At 36.6% G+C, this 15,136-nt stretch overlaps 1 protein-coding gene across 18 annotated transcripts in view; it reads left to right on the plus strand.

Moving 5' to 3' along the window:
- Positions 1-15,136, plus strand: part of PARD3 (par-3 family cell polarity regulator) — a 668,633-nt gene that overhangs the window by 321,992 nt on the left and 331,505 nt on the right. The window lies entirely within an intron of this gene.

Genomic DNA, 15,136 nt, shown 5'->3' on the forward strand with positions numbered 1-15,136 from the left:
TGCCTTACTTGATGCTGATCTGGATTTTATCCTCGGCACCATGTATGTTCCCCCTTACCCAATCAGGAGTGATCTCTGAAGTGTAGTGCCATTAGTAAGCCCTGAGCACAGCTCAAAATGTGGAGAGATGGGTATTTGTTCATTGTATAACTGAAACCCAAGCATGAACATTTATAAGTCCACAACTGTACCTCATGGTCTCTCACTAATAAAAATTTTAAAAAAATAATGTACCAAGAAAAGTAAATAACATTTTGGGCTCAAAAATCTCAGTGTATCTAATATAGTTGCTAGAAAAAAAAATGGTTGCTAGTAATAAAAAAAACCCTTGGTTACATAAGGAAATGTGTGTACCAGGAAATCTTGAGGAAAGGAAAGTGGGGGCTCCTTGCACCGAAGAGATCTTATGGGCTATCTTACTCTCTTTTTTGTTTATAAACAGCACTATTGGCAGAATCAAGTATTGAACCAGGATGGCTGTATATGCTGGCAGTCAACTGGGGACCCCGGAGCTTTCTTGAGTGGGAATATCCTCTTCTTCCCCAAAACAAAGAATAGAAAAAGAAAGTCTATTTTCTTTGTGATTTATCAAAGAGACTGTATGGAAAAGTTTTAACACCCTCCCAGTGACTAGTCCTGCTTGAATTTATTTGATGGTTTTACTCCATTATAAGCAGGTTTTAAAAAAGAAACAAAACTTCCTTAGTGTTTGATAGTTTGATATAGCTAACATTAGCTAATTGATTCCTCAACCTGAAAACATTCTTCCTTGACTTAAGTTTAAAAAATAATGATCCATTCACTAAATTTGATGACTTCACATCAACAGGATAATTAACTAGGTGGAAATTCTATTTAACTGTACAAGAGCAGCAAAAACTCCTATCAAAACTTGGAAAGTAAGCACAATTGTTTGGGCAGTAAAAGATTAATAGGTTGTGTGGGATACACTGAAAATCTAGTCTTTTTTTTCTCATTTAATTGTGGATTTTTTTTCTTAACTGTTCCCCATGGGTCACCTGCCTTCTCTGACCTGATGTGGCTTTTTTTTATATTAAGTTTATGTCACTAAAAATAGAGTAAAGAGAATGGTTTCATACAGATAAAGTGACATTATTACATGCATTAAAAAAAACACAAAAAAAAACCTTTACAATCTGGGATCACCAGCATAGAACTGATGACTGTCCTTTTCAGTTATGCCATCTGGACTGAAGAGGTCAATAGAGTTCTAGATTTTATATGCCTCTAGTGGTTTTATTTTTGCTCTGTTTTTTACTAGAGTGCTTGTCTCTCATTATCTCTATTTTTTTTTTAAATGCAATTATGACCACATCAGCTTTGCCAGTGGGAATAAACAGTTGGGATGAAAGGAACAAAAGAGTGGTAAAGTGCTGAGCTAGTAAGTATCTCTGGCAGTTGATGGTGTCCTACCTTTTTGTGGGATTAAACCTATAGAACAAGATATTCAATCTTCTTCCCCTCTGTTAGAATTTTGGTAAGTTACTCACCAAAGGTAGGTGAGATATTTATTTGAAGTGGGTCCCAGAAAATTCCTGGAGTCAAGCCCAACATGATTTCTAGAGAAAACAGTCTTTTTTTTTCCACCCAGTGTCTGATTTTACCTTGCTCAGAATAACCTGTGCAGAATCCTGCATCACATTCATCTTGTGTATCTATCAAGAGCATTTAACAAAAATAATGTCAATCTTGTGACTTCCTTTTCTAAGTGATCTTAGAGGAAGGAAAAAAGTTTCAGAAATTTAATGGGTGGTTGTTATAGTCCCTTGAAAATTTTATATGCATCTCAAATTCTAACTCTGTCATCCAAGAAATAAAAAGTAACAAAACCCGTAGTTTTGGATGTTTGGCAACTTTTTTTTAAAAATCGCTATTCCTTTTAACTTTTACCATTTCCCTGACTCTGTGTAAACTATAATTTAATGTTGGCAGATAATAGGTCATAGGCTGACTTTGTTCTTATGTCCCCACACTTTATTGCAGCTAATAAATTCCACAAAAGAGGAGGCAGGAACTTTACAATACATGATTGGAAGAATTTAGGACCAGAAAGTAGACGGATCTTAAGGGAAATTTAAGTTAATTGGGATCCTGCCATTTTCACTACCTTGTCTTGGAGAACAGGCCTGAAGCCAATTAGCAGAAATAGCAAGGAGGTGCAAGGCACATTCAAGCCACCACTTAAATTCTGTTATGGGGGAATGACTGCCTTGACCTTTAGAGAAAAACCCATGTTTTAGGGTTCTTTCCATCAGACCAAAGCTTTATCTAATTGGTAGAATTTTCTGAAAGAGACAAACTGATTAGAAGACAAACTACCTTAACTGGTTAGTGTTGACTCAGTTCAAGTGTCACAATTAGTGTGTTGTACCCTCTCCTTTGTACCCTTCACCAGTGCCACATCTTCAAGTCTCTAAAACCACGAGTTTTAGGATCAGTCGTAATAGCTTTTAAAAATCATTTTTTTAATTAAGAGTCCAGCTATGATACTTTTGTTTCATACCTTTCCTTGTAAAACAGAGAATTCATAAATTATGGCTCTTTATTTCTGAAATAATGAAGTCTAATACAGGGATGGTGTCTGTTTTCACATTAACCTTTATTTGCTAAGCACTATATTGGAATTGAAAACAGGTAAATGTTAAATTACATCAAAATAAAATTAAGTTAGGAGCTAAATCAATTGTTTTATTCACAGCAAAGAGTAATGCTGCTTATTTTGATACTTTTAAGCTTTTGGAGATATCTCTATCGTTGTGGAATTAATTAAGTTTTTATGAAAGATTTTTTGTTTGTTTTTGTTTTTATGAATCACACCAGCTGGTGCTCAGGGATTACTCCTGACTCTGTGTTCAGGGATCACTCCTGCCAGACTCAGGATATCATATGGGATGCAAATTTGGGTCAGCCACATGCGAGGCAACCACCTCACCTGATGTACTGTTACTTGGTTCCTGAAGGTTTTTCAGTTTTGAATTCCATGGAAGTTTGATCAGGCCCAAAATTTTGATGCTGTAATGCATAGGTAAATTTTATAAATTTGGGCCTATTTGGGGGCACTAACTTATAATAGTGAACAACATTTTAAATTTATTTAACCTAATACATTCTTACAGTTGATTTCAGTGTATGAATAATTGTGGTTTTGCTGTTTTACTTTGAATAGTAGTTCTTTGGGATGAGCAGGCTGTAGGATCCCCTTCATATGTCTTTTCACAGTTGTTTTCTTCCTTATTTTTGTGCACTGGAAAAATTCTCTTTCAAATATCCTTTTATCGGTAGAAAAAAAAAAAACCACAAAACCCCGGCAGTTCATTTTATTGATACCTAGAACTTTCCAGATGACAAAAATAGCTTGGATTTTAGAATATAAAATACAGTTCATTTATAAAATGAGCTTCTATGGAAATGGCTTTTATGGAAATATGATTACAACAATTGAAAACTAATGGGTAAAATGAGTTCAGGGCCATCCTGTGAAAGCACAGAAGAGCTTTAGAAAATCTCACCTGAGCACATAGACCTTCATGTTACTTGGTATCTTATTGGGCTACAGGCTTGTTTCCTGTGCTGTAATAGTATTTGGAATGGGATTTCTTTGTTTGATTTGGTTTGGTTTGATATTGGATTTTGGGCCACATCCAGTGATGTTCAGGGTTTACCCATGCATCTGCACTCAGAGATCACTCCTGGTGATACGCGGAGGACCATCTGCAGTGCTGAGGATCAAATCCTGGTTGGCTAGGTGCAAGGAAAGTGCCTTACCCATTGTATTATTTTTCTGGCCCTCTTTCTTTCTTTTCCTTTTTGTTTTTTGTTTTGTTTTGTTTTGCTTTTCAGTCTTTACCTAGTTTACTCTAACTAAACGACTGGTTAAAAATAAAGGCTTTTGCCTCCACATTCTAAAATTCCACTGTTTTTAAAATTAAAATGAAGGAGATTTTTAAATATTTTTCCCTGACTGACAAATCTCCGCAGAACTTTGTGGAAGTAAATATCATTGTATTTATATCTGGGATCAGCAGATGTGAAAAGCTGAAAATTTCAAGATTATTTCAAAATTATTTTTTAGTTTTTGTTATCAAATGCCAGGGATTATCTTTTTATTATAAAAATCAATCTGGTTCACAGTAACACTCTTCAAAATAAAACCAAAGCGAGCTTTTAAGCATTGTTGTGTTACTTGCATGCAGTGATGCCAACAAGCAATTTTTTAAAATTTAAAAGCAGGATAACTGGTACTTGTAATTCAAAATTATTTGAATCTTAAAATCTAATTCTTGCTTCTCCTGTATGGGACATACTACCTTCTGTGTACTACATCTTTTCTACTTATGTTATCCAAAAAGTTGGGATTGAAAAATTAAGTAGCATCATAACAGGATGTGGTGTTGGTTGATATTGTTCTGAGAACCCATAGACTTCCTGAGGATTCTTTTCAGCTGCATGCAGGAACACTTTTTATGTGTGTGTGTGTGTGTGTGTGTGTATACACACATACATATGTGTATATATATATTTAATGAGAGTTACAAGTAATCCTTTACCCTTAAAAGTTAGTAAAAGAAGGGAGCATAATTATGGGGAGCATTTTTCAGGATCATCTTCTTGTCTGGTCATCTGTCCATTTGTTGTGTAGCCCTTTCATGGTTGTGTAAACTCTGCAAGCTTCCTTTTACCTGCATACAAAATGGGGGAAATGATAATCTCGAAATGTTCTTGTGTTTGAAAATTTAGACTGTAACACTTGTCAAAGGTCAGGTTTGGTTTCTGGAATACTGGAGGCATTTGTTGTTAGTTTCATTTCTATATTTTAAGTAAGAGTGGACGGAGTGACTACATCTCAATGATCCGGCTAGTTTAGAGTAACTAAAAAATTTTCCCTTCAATATGTTCTTGTTGCATGTTGAAAGTACCATTTGGTATGCTGGGCTGGTTCATTTTCGTCCCTGGTGTATTTCTAATGCTCTCATCATCCTCTCAGAATTGGATTCTTGCTTCTATGGCATCTTATCAGAATTAGAATAAAACTTAATCTTTTTAAATCATCTCTGTTTCTTTTCTGAAGAACATAATCTGACACAAAAAATAGCATTACTGTTTATCTCTGTGTCTGTGTCCATTTTTTACATCCCCTTTTGTTTTTGGCAAGCATGCATGTTTTTAATACTATTAAATTTAAGGGTACCATTTAAGAATGCCAAGTGTCATCCAAGGGCCTCTGCCTGCTAAGCATCTGGGTCCTTTTGTGATATGAATGGAGTTAGGAAAGCACAGTATTACTCATTGACAGGGCATGCGGTTTGAAGGGTCTTTGTCAATTCTTCTGTACCGTTTTGATTCACCATATTCATGGTTTCTTTGGCCTATGGAGCTAAAGACCTGCAAGCAGTAGGAAATTGTGTCTTAAATTCCTTTGAGTGGAAAATCATTGATGGTGTGTAGGTTGCCTTCATGAGGACCTGTTAGTAGCTGATGATTGCCTTGCCAATAAATATTTAGAACTCCATGTTGGAGCTTGCACTGTGGATAAAGATTCATTTTCATTTTTAGTTATGACCCTAGGTTGCTTTTTCATATTTTCATTGTAGGCAGTCTTCAAGATTTTTGTTGTGAGCAGTGGGATTAAATATGAGGGTGAAAAATGCATTCTTTGTATTCTTAACTCTCTCTATTCCCACCCATCTGCATGTACTTTGCTTTAGAAAACTCATTCCTTATTTCTATGTTCAGTAGTATTCTTTGAAAAAAAATAATAGTTAAGAAATTGCATTAACATTTTCAACCTGCAGTTTTTATAATGCCTTTCCTTAAAGACTGCCCGCAGCACTAAAACATCTGCACCTTTTTTTCTTTTTGGGTCACACCTGGCAGTGCACAGGGGTTACTCCTGGCTCTGCAGCTCTGCACTCAGGAATCACCCTGGAGGTGCTCAGGGGACCACATGGGATGCTGGGAATTGAACCTGGGTTGGCCGCGAGCAAGGCAAACGCCCTACCTGCTGTGCTATTACTCCAGCTCCATCTGTACCATTTTTAATGTTGGAGGTCTGTACACTTAAAACTCAGTCCCGTGCCTGAGCAATAGTACAGTGGTAGGACATTTGTCTTCCACACAGTTTTCCTGGATCTCATATGGTCCCCCAAGCACCACCAGTATTAATTACTGAGTGCAAAGCCAGGTGTAATAATTGAGTACAGCTGGGCGTGCCCCCATCCCCTCCACCCACCCACCCCCCACACACACAAACAAAACAAAAATAAGTTCTACACAGGCTTTTTCCACTATCTTGAGCATTATTTTGACATGTCCTGGAAAAGTAGCTATTTTTTTCCCAAATGGACTTATGTTCTTTCTGCCCCCCATCCTGCCACTAATGCCTGGGTATATGTGCCCTAGAGTTTTCCCTTGGCCCTATATATCAGTAAGCCTTTTTTTTTTTTTTTTACTATCACTTCATATCCTACAAGTGAAGTGATATTATAAATTAATGCTTTAGAGTAGTTGAAGAAATTTCCAAGAAATTAATAAATTAAAATGAATGAAATGAATATGAAGTTTCCTTTATGTTGTGGGGGTTTTAGGTAGGCCTTATGCATAACTTTATAGCATTTGTATTATTTATATTCTTTCTTATAAGGACATATTAGGGGCCAGAGCTAAGTACTGCAGTTAAGGGTGCACTGGGATTGCACCTGAATCCAATTAGTCACCCAGTAGCACATGATTCCCGAGCATTGCTGGGAGCAAACCACAGGGTCAAAGCAGTGTCTGATCTTTTGCCCCTTGCAGTGAACCCCTGGCCACATGGACCCAGAATCTCGGACCTCCTGAGCAATGCAACCTCTCCCTTTACATATTCGTTTTGAATATATATATATATATTTTTAGGAAATCAATCTTTACTGTATTTGAGGACTAAGCAGTTTTTTTTTCTTTTTCTCTCAATGCTGTAATTCTCAAAATCCAAGATAACATAGTCATACAGTCTTTGTTGGAATCAAGTGAATCCTTTTGAGAGATGCAGTGTTTTGTTTTCCAGTCTATGTAATCCCTTAAATTATCTGAGGTATTCATGAGCTGGTCTTCTTCTGACTTAACTTCATCCTCCCTTGAGGAAGTTGAAGTCCCATACCAGTTTACCTGTGTTATCACCAATAAATTTTTATAAACCTACCCATGTTTATGCTTTGATAATTTTCACTTGTATGGGGAAGAGACTTCTCTGTCCATGCAGAAGCAAATTACCTTTTCCTGTTTTCTCTCGGACATCTCTTCTCTGTATCAGGACTTGGTTTTGACTCCTGGTCCTCTCTCTCCAACAATGAATGTGTGTGCATATGTATTTCCACTGAAATGTGCAATCAGGAAATATGTATTTCATTAACATGTTTCTCTTCTCCCATGTGCTTCTTTGTTACCACTGCCACTACCTGGTATGCTGTCTTTCACTGTGTATTGATTATTCATATATCAAGTCAGATATAATTCCCCTCTCAGAAGAATGTGTCTAATCCCTTCTTTGAAGGAGAAGGACAGCTTTATTATATTTCCATATTATTCCTTCTCTTAGTTTTACCCTTTTAACTTTTATGGATTTGAATTTACCTTTGTTTGTGTCTCAACACATGCACTGAAATAAAACTTTCACTTACTGGATACTTTAATACATTGAAGGTAAGAAGTCAGTAATGTCCTCCTTTGTGTGTATCCTGAGTCAATTTTTGGTTGGAAGGACTGGATTCGCTATTTCAGAATTCCTTATGATAGGGCATAATGTTTTTCTTTAATTATTTGGAGCCAGCATTGCAGGTTATATGTAAACAAAAGAAAAGTTATTGAACATCAAAAGTTGCAGATATGTAAACCTTATGAACACAGTCATTCCATTGAGTTTGTGATGTTTGACTGTGTTATTGCTTGTCACTTAGCATCTTCATGTGACATAAGGAATAGAAATTATTTTCTGCTTCCTGAATGTTTCAGAAGAGCTTGAGTAGTTTGGCTATTGAGTCTTAGAAATGTTGTTAGAACTCACTAGTTAATCCATCTAGATCTGGGTTTTTATTCATCGAGAATAATTTACTGTTTTCATTTCTTTACTTGAGATTGCTCTACTCAGGTTTTCTATTTTCTCCAATTTTGGGAGAATCTTGGTAGTAACCTCTTATGATATTTTGAATTTTTTTTTTTTTTTTTTTTTGGTGGTAGGGATATACACAGTAGTGCTTACTTCTGGCTCTGTACTAGGGAATCATTCTTGGTGGGGCTCAGGGAACCATGTGAACTGCTGGGTATCTAACCCTGATTAGCCATATGCAAGGCAAATGCTCTACCTGTAATATCTCTAGAGACCCACTCAGAAATCTTTTTGTTTCTTAGGTATCTGTTCTTTATCTCCTGGAAAACTAATTCCTTAAAATACATCTTCTATCTATGGAATTAAAGTTTATTATTTACTTTATTAAAATTAATAGATTAATATATACATAAATAAGACAACAAAGTAGAAATCATGGGAAGGATAACCAAAATTCTTGTATTTCAGCTTTAGCTTATTTTTTTTTTTTTTTATTTTATTTTTTTTATTAGTGAAACACCATGAGGTACAGTTGTGGACATTACAAGTTTTTGTGCTTGGGTTTCAGTTATACCCATCCCTCCACCAGTGCCCTTTCTCCACCCGCAATGATCCCAGTATCCCTCCAACCGCCCCCCAACCCATGCCACCTCTGTGACAGGGCATTCCCTTTTTTTCTCTCTCTCCTTTTGGTTGCTGAGCTTTAATTGAGTGGCAATCATGTTCAGTCTATAGTCTACTTTCAGCATGTATCTCCCATCCTGAAAGGGTCCTCACAACACCTTTTACTTGGTGTTCCCTTCTCTGTCTGAGCTGCCTTTTACCCTAGCATGTGCGGCTGGTCTTTAATCCATGCAGTGAACCTCCTGGTACTTATCTCGACTATTGTTGGATTTTAGTCTTCTATTTTGTTACTTTATATTCCCCAAATGAATGCAATCTTTCTATGTCTGTCCCTGTTTTTCTGTCTCATTTCACTTAGCATGATACTTTCCATGTAGTACCACTTGTATGTAAATTTCATGACTTCATCTTTTCTAACATTTAGCTTATTTTTGATGTTGCCAAATGTAATCTTCCTAATGTTTATAAATTTAACATGGTGAGTTACTAGCATCTGTAGTTGCAGAAAATGGTATCAGAGAAAGCCACACATTCAGTGATTTCCTCCTTAAATATTTTTGTTATTCTTATTACCAACATGTAGCTCAGAAATGATTATACAGACAGATAATTTTAACACCAGTTATTCTTACCAAATGTGAAATTTCCAATATTGTGTTCATGTACCCAGAAATATCAAATGTTATAGTCCCCATTCAAGAGTTCTTTACCATTTATTCCCCTGGACTGTGGGTTATGGAAATTGCGGGGTGGGGTAAGTTCATAACTCTGATGCACATAGATAACGTTCTCACTTACTTAGTGCCATGGTTGATAAAAATTGATCTGGAAAAAGCTGTGTGTAAATATGACTGTGTTAGCATAGAATTGTGCTTGTTTCTGCATTTCCGTCAGGGTATTTTCACTAAAGAAAACGTATCTCAGGATCCTGTTGCTTGTGTCTTTCATTGATGGTGATAGTTTGTGTATTTTTGATTATTTTACTCTTTCTATTGCTTTATTCTGTTCCTGCAGTCTTAAAGACTCTCTTTCTAAATATAGCTTCAGTTCCTTTTCATTCTTCTGCACTCTCTACACCTCCCCAGCCCCCACCTCCAAACACCACCACCACTATCTGTTTCCAAACTTTCTATTGGTTAGTTACCACCATTGACAGTGTTATAGAAGAAAAATTACCAACAGTTGCCATTAGCTCTCAGCTGGATACTGCAGCGCCATGACAGCCAGCCTCAAAGTCACCTGACTTTTTGTGAGATCAGAGTGATGTGTGTTAATAGTTGTGTCACACCATTTTCTACTTTGACAGGCCTACTGGAGTGGTAAGGGGTGAAACACTTAACAGCTTCTTGAAATTGCTGTGTTGTTGGAATTTCTTAGCATGTATTATGTTGAGCAAACTGATTTACTGAACCTTAAATCAGGTTTCATAGCATTCTTAGATGTATTTTCAAAGGATGGTGATGATTGTATATGACAATTTGTATAAAATGTTAACAACAGTACCTAGCACACATCCATCCAGCACACAGTCTGAGTTTCTTTTGATGCTGGTATGTTTGCTGGGTCTTCCTTATGTTCCATCACCAGCCAATTCCTTCCTTCCTTCCTTCCTTCCTTCCTTCCTTCCTTCCTTCCTTCCTTCCTTCCTCCCTCCCTCCCTCCCTCCCTCCCTCCCTCCTTCTCTGTCTTCTTCACTCCCCTCTCCTGCACTCCTTTCTCCTCCCCTCTCTTCCCTTTAACTTGAGAACACAGGCTTTTCCAAAAGTGAAAGTGTAAAGTAAATGTCTTAGGCCTCTTGGGGGCAATTTCCCCAGAGGGAAAGTGTGTTATAGTAAGAAACTACATATTCCAGATAGATGTGTATTTTTTTTACCAATGAGTAAAAAAGTACATATTTATGAGGGACATATGGCCAATGTGCCATTTGTTTATCTTTTTTGACTTTTGTGCCAGAGAAGGAAGTATTAGGGTTTTCTCCTGGCTCTCTGCACAGGGAATACCCCAGGCATTTCTTGGTAGACCACATATGGTAATAGGGATCTAACCCAGGTTAGCTGTGTGGGAAGCAAGTGCCTTGCCTCCTTTCCTGTCTTTCTAATCTCCAGTACTGTGTGTATCAGCCTGGGATCCCAACCTCAGTTGCTGAGGCCTGACTCCTCGCTCTTCCCTAAGCTTCTTGCCTGTGCCCTGACCCAAGTGTGCTGTGCAGAGAGGTTTTGTCTTTTCTTCCCTTCGTAGCAATCACAGCATTTTATTTTAGTTACTTGTCTTTCTCTTTTGATGTACCTGTTTTACATGTACTTCCAAGCTTTTTTGTTTCTTCATCTATTTTTGAGAGAGGCATGATGCAACTTCTTCTATCATTAAATTTCTTTCATGGCATTTGCATCTAAACACATCATATTTGTGTGAATAGGCTTGTAAGAGACTTTCTGCTTATAATTTGTGTATCTAAAAATGTTCCTAAAACATTTTTTATAGCAAGCATATTTATAAAAGGTATCTTATTGCAAAGATAATTTATCTTCCTTTACATTGAAAACTTTTAAAGAATCTCTTCTGGATAAAACTGGAGAAAGTCTTGGGGAAGGGAAGCTAAAGCCAGATGATATCAGGAGAACTCTAGGCTTTTGGACTTACTAATATTTTCAGTCCCTGTGGGGGACTAATTTTCCTGAGAACTTTGTATTTTAATCATAAACAGACCCAATTCACTAATACTTTCATAAACCTCTGGCTGAGACTTTGGCATTAATGTACTGGACTCTTGGAAAGGGAAACATTTTTGTAGATTGGCCAAGAAAAATACATCTCAACTCAAATAAAAATAATGTGTTTGCTATTTTAAAGTGTTTTTTTCCCACTGAACTTTGTCTTAAGTATTTTGCTAATTTAGTTTTTCTAATATTGGACGTGACATAGCAGTGATTTGACATGTTTGCTGTGGTCCAACATAATCATTATTTGAATTTTTAGACTATGTCTTTAACTAGGGAACATGTTGTATTAGTATACTTCATTGCTTAATTATTTGGTATTGGAGAATTTTATGAAATGGACACATTTGTGCCTAATTTTTAAAATTATATATTAGAAACTGTAGATTGTGCAAAAATTATTGATGGTGCAATTGTTTTCTTCAAGGTGCATGCATTTTCCCCCCTTCCTGCTCTTAGTAAGCAGATGTAGTTGCACTTTGTCTCTTTCTCATTCCTAGAAAACTTTTCCTTGATTTCTGTAATGTCTCTAAGCTATCTTATTATTATTGTTATATGAACAACGGGAGGATAGTGGCAGTGATTATTATTAATATTCACACTGTGGTTTACAATCATTAGTAGGATTTCATACATGAAATATTCTAGCACTGCATCCTCCACCCAAGTGTCTGCCTCCCTCTGCCTTTGTACCAATGCTCATCTTGCCCCCTGCCCTCTACCCCCACCCCTACCCTGGACCATCCAGTTAAGTGAAGACCAGGTCTATTTCATATCTGCTATCTCCTTCCACATTGAAGAGGAATCATTCTCTGTCTTCTCATCTCTACCTGACTTGCTCTACTCAGCATGATATCCTCCAACTCCCTCCTTGTGTCAGCAAATTTTATTTCTTTTTCTTTTTCTTTTTACAGGGGAGTAGTACTCCATTATGTATAGTGCAGCAGTTTCTTTATCTAGTAATCTGATCTTGAATATTTGGATTGTTTACAGATTTTGACTATTGTAAATAGTGTTGAAATGAACATAGAAGTGCAGATGTCCTTTCTAAATTAAGGCCCTTAGGGTAGATAGATGCCTGGAGGTGGAATTGATGGGTCCTATTGCAACTCCTTTGTGATATTTGCTAGTGTGAGGTGATTTTTCATTGTTTGATTTGTATTTTTCTGAAGATAAATGATTGAAAACACTTTTTCATTTGCCTTTTGGCCATCAGTATGTCATCTTTTTGTCTTATTTGAGGGTTTTTCTATTCATCTCTACCCACCCCCTATTTTTTAATGGAGTTAGGCTTGTTTATGGTGTATTTGTTTGTTTGTTTTTTTAGTAGGGTTCTAGTAGTGCTTCATATATATATATATATATATATATATATGGAGTATCAACCTTTTATCCAAAGGATGGTGGGCAAATGTTCTCTCCCAATCTGGGATGCTTCTGTTCTATCTAGCTATCATTTCCTTTGAGGTACAGAAGCTTCTTAGTTTGATATGGTCATATTTGTTTATCTTTATTTCAGTTTTCCTGGCCAGTGGTTTCAAATTGGCTTCAGTATCATGGAGTGTTCTACTTATGTTGCCCTCAGTGTGTTCATGAATTCGGGTTTGATATCAAGATCTTTGATCCATTTTGATTTGACTTTTTTGTACAGTGTTAGAGTGTGATCTGAGCTTATTTTTTTTTTTACATGATTCTGACCAGTTTTCACAGCACTATTTGTTGAAAAGGCTTTCCTCATCCCACTTCATGCTTTTTGCTCTTTATCGTTCCTCATTGTGTTATTTACAGATACGTTTGTCTTCTGCTAGAGACTTGTGTGAGCGAAGGTCATTTCTGTAGATAGTATTTCATATGTTCTTTGGTGTATCACTTTTTAATTTTTTCTTTTTATTTCTGTGGTCTTTGCTTGCCAATAAATACTAACTGGTTATTTCTATCTAGGTATCTTTAAACTCAATTTACAGTTTCTTTTTCATTTTTTACCTTTTAAAATATTTATTGAGGGTATTATTTACAATACTATTAATGATAGTGTTTGTGTACATGAATCCAATACCATACCCATCACCAGTGTAATCACCTCCCTCTCCTAATGTTAAAGCCTAATTTAAAAAGCTTAATTTTTCTCCTATCTACTCCTTCATGTTTTATCAGCTGTCAGTTTCTACATATATCTTTAGTCTTGCATAAAGATGTGTGTTTCTACACCTATTCTCACTTCAGCCATATTCATTTGAATGGGTTGGTTGAGCTCGAGCGGGCCCAGTAACGTCTCCATTGGAGACTTTGTTGTTACTGTGTCTGGCATATCGAATACTCTCGGTAGCTTGCCAGGCTCTCCCAGAGGGGCGGAGGAATCAAACTCGGGTCGGCCATGTTGGCCGCGTGTAAGGCAAACTCCCTACCACTGTGATTTTTCTTGCTCTTTCATCTATTCCTTCTTTATAAGAATAGATCCTATTTGTACTGTATCACCCCCAGATTAAAATATAAGAAATATGCTTTTACAATGATCTGTATTTCTGTACTCTGATCTAAAATTAAACTTATTAATATGGTATTTTATGTACTCTGTCTTGCAAATTTCAGTTGAATTTTCTTCTAGGCCTTCTCTCCTCCCACAATTGCATGCACATCTTACACTCTAGTTTGGACCAGGAATATTAGTACCATAGGCCCACACTGAATTCTCGTCCACGCTTCCTGAGTGTAATCTTTTTCTGTTTACCTGTGTGTTTTGGAGGAATGCAGCTACGGGGAGGCTTTTCCAGTGATCCTGGGGGTCCCTTCTCTGTGGATATCATAAAGTGCTAGTATTTGTACATTCTCCTTAATCTCTAGGTTCCTGGAGGAGCAGAATTTGGGTTGAAACAACTGTAGCACAGTCCTCCCATTGTTCATCGACTTGCTCGAGTGGGCCCAGTAACGTCTCCTTTGTGAGACTTTGTTGTTACTGTGTTTGGCATATCGAATACGTCACGGGTAGCTTGCAAGGCTTTGCTGTGCTTGTGAGATACTCTCAGTAGCTTGCTGGGCTCTCTGAGAGGGGCGCAGCAATCGAACTCGGGTCAGCCTGGTTGGCCTCATGCAACCGTAAGCTGTGCTATCGCTACACTTAATAAAATTAGTATCATAAAAGTATCCTAGGATAAAAGGTGTTATGGTATTTGGCTATTTTGAAATAAAAGTTCAAAGCTCCTACTTGAACATTATAAATATTTATTAGAATATGGTATTGTCATTAAGGAATATTGAAGAAACATTTTAAACTAATCTCATATTACTGAGTTTGGCATTTGACTACTTTTTTTTTTATACATGTGGATTTAGTAGTGTTATGTTTTTAGTCCTCTTGTCATTTCAGTATATAGTTAGCTTTAAAGCAAGGGAAAAATTTGGATTTTGATCTAAGAAGCCACAAATAATGAATTTACATTTGTTGAGTAATTTTCACAATTCAGGCTTATTCTATAAGCACTTATCATTCATGATCCCATGATTAAGATTTGCATTCCATTACCTTGTAAAGTTGTAATGGAAAAAAACTTTTCACTAAATTGCTTGCCTTTGTAACTTTACCTGTCTAGTAATGGAGATAAGACTTAAAATGATTTTGTTTGTCCCCAAGCCAGCTTATTCTACACTAGTGTTCTAAATTTGTCCTTTTGATTTTGTTATTTCTATAGTACTGTTG

Source organism: Sorex fumeus, unplaced genomic scaffold, assembly GCF_029834395.1.
Source record: "Sorex fumeus unplaced genomic scaffold, SorFum_2.1 ptg000007l, whole genome shotgun sequence".
NCBI lineage: Eukaryota > Metazoa > Chordata > Mammalia > Eulipotyphla > Soricidae > Sorex > Sorex fumeus.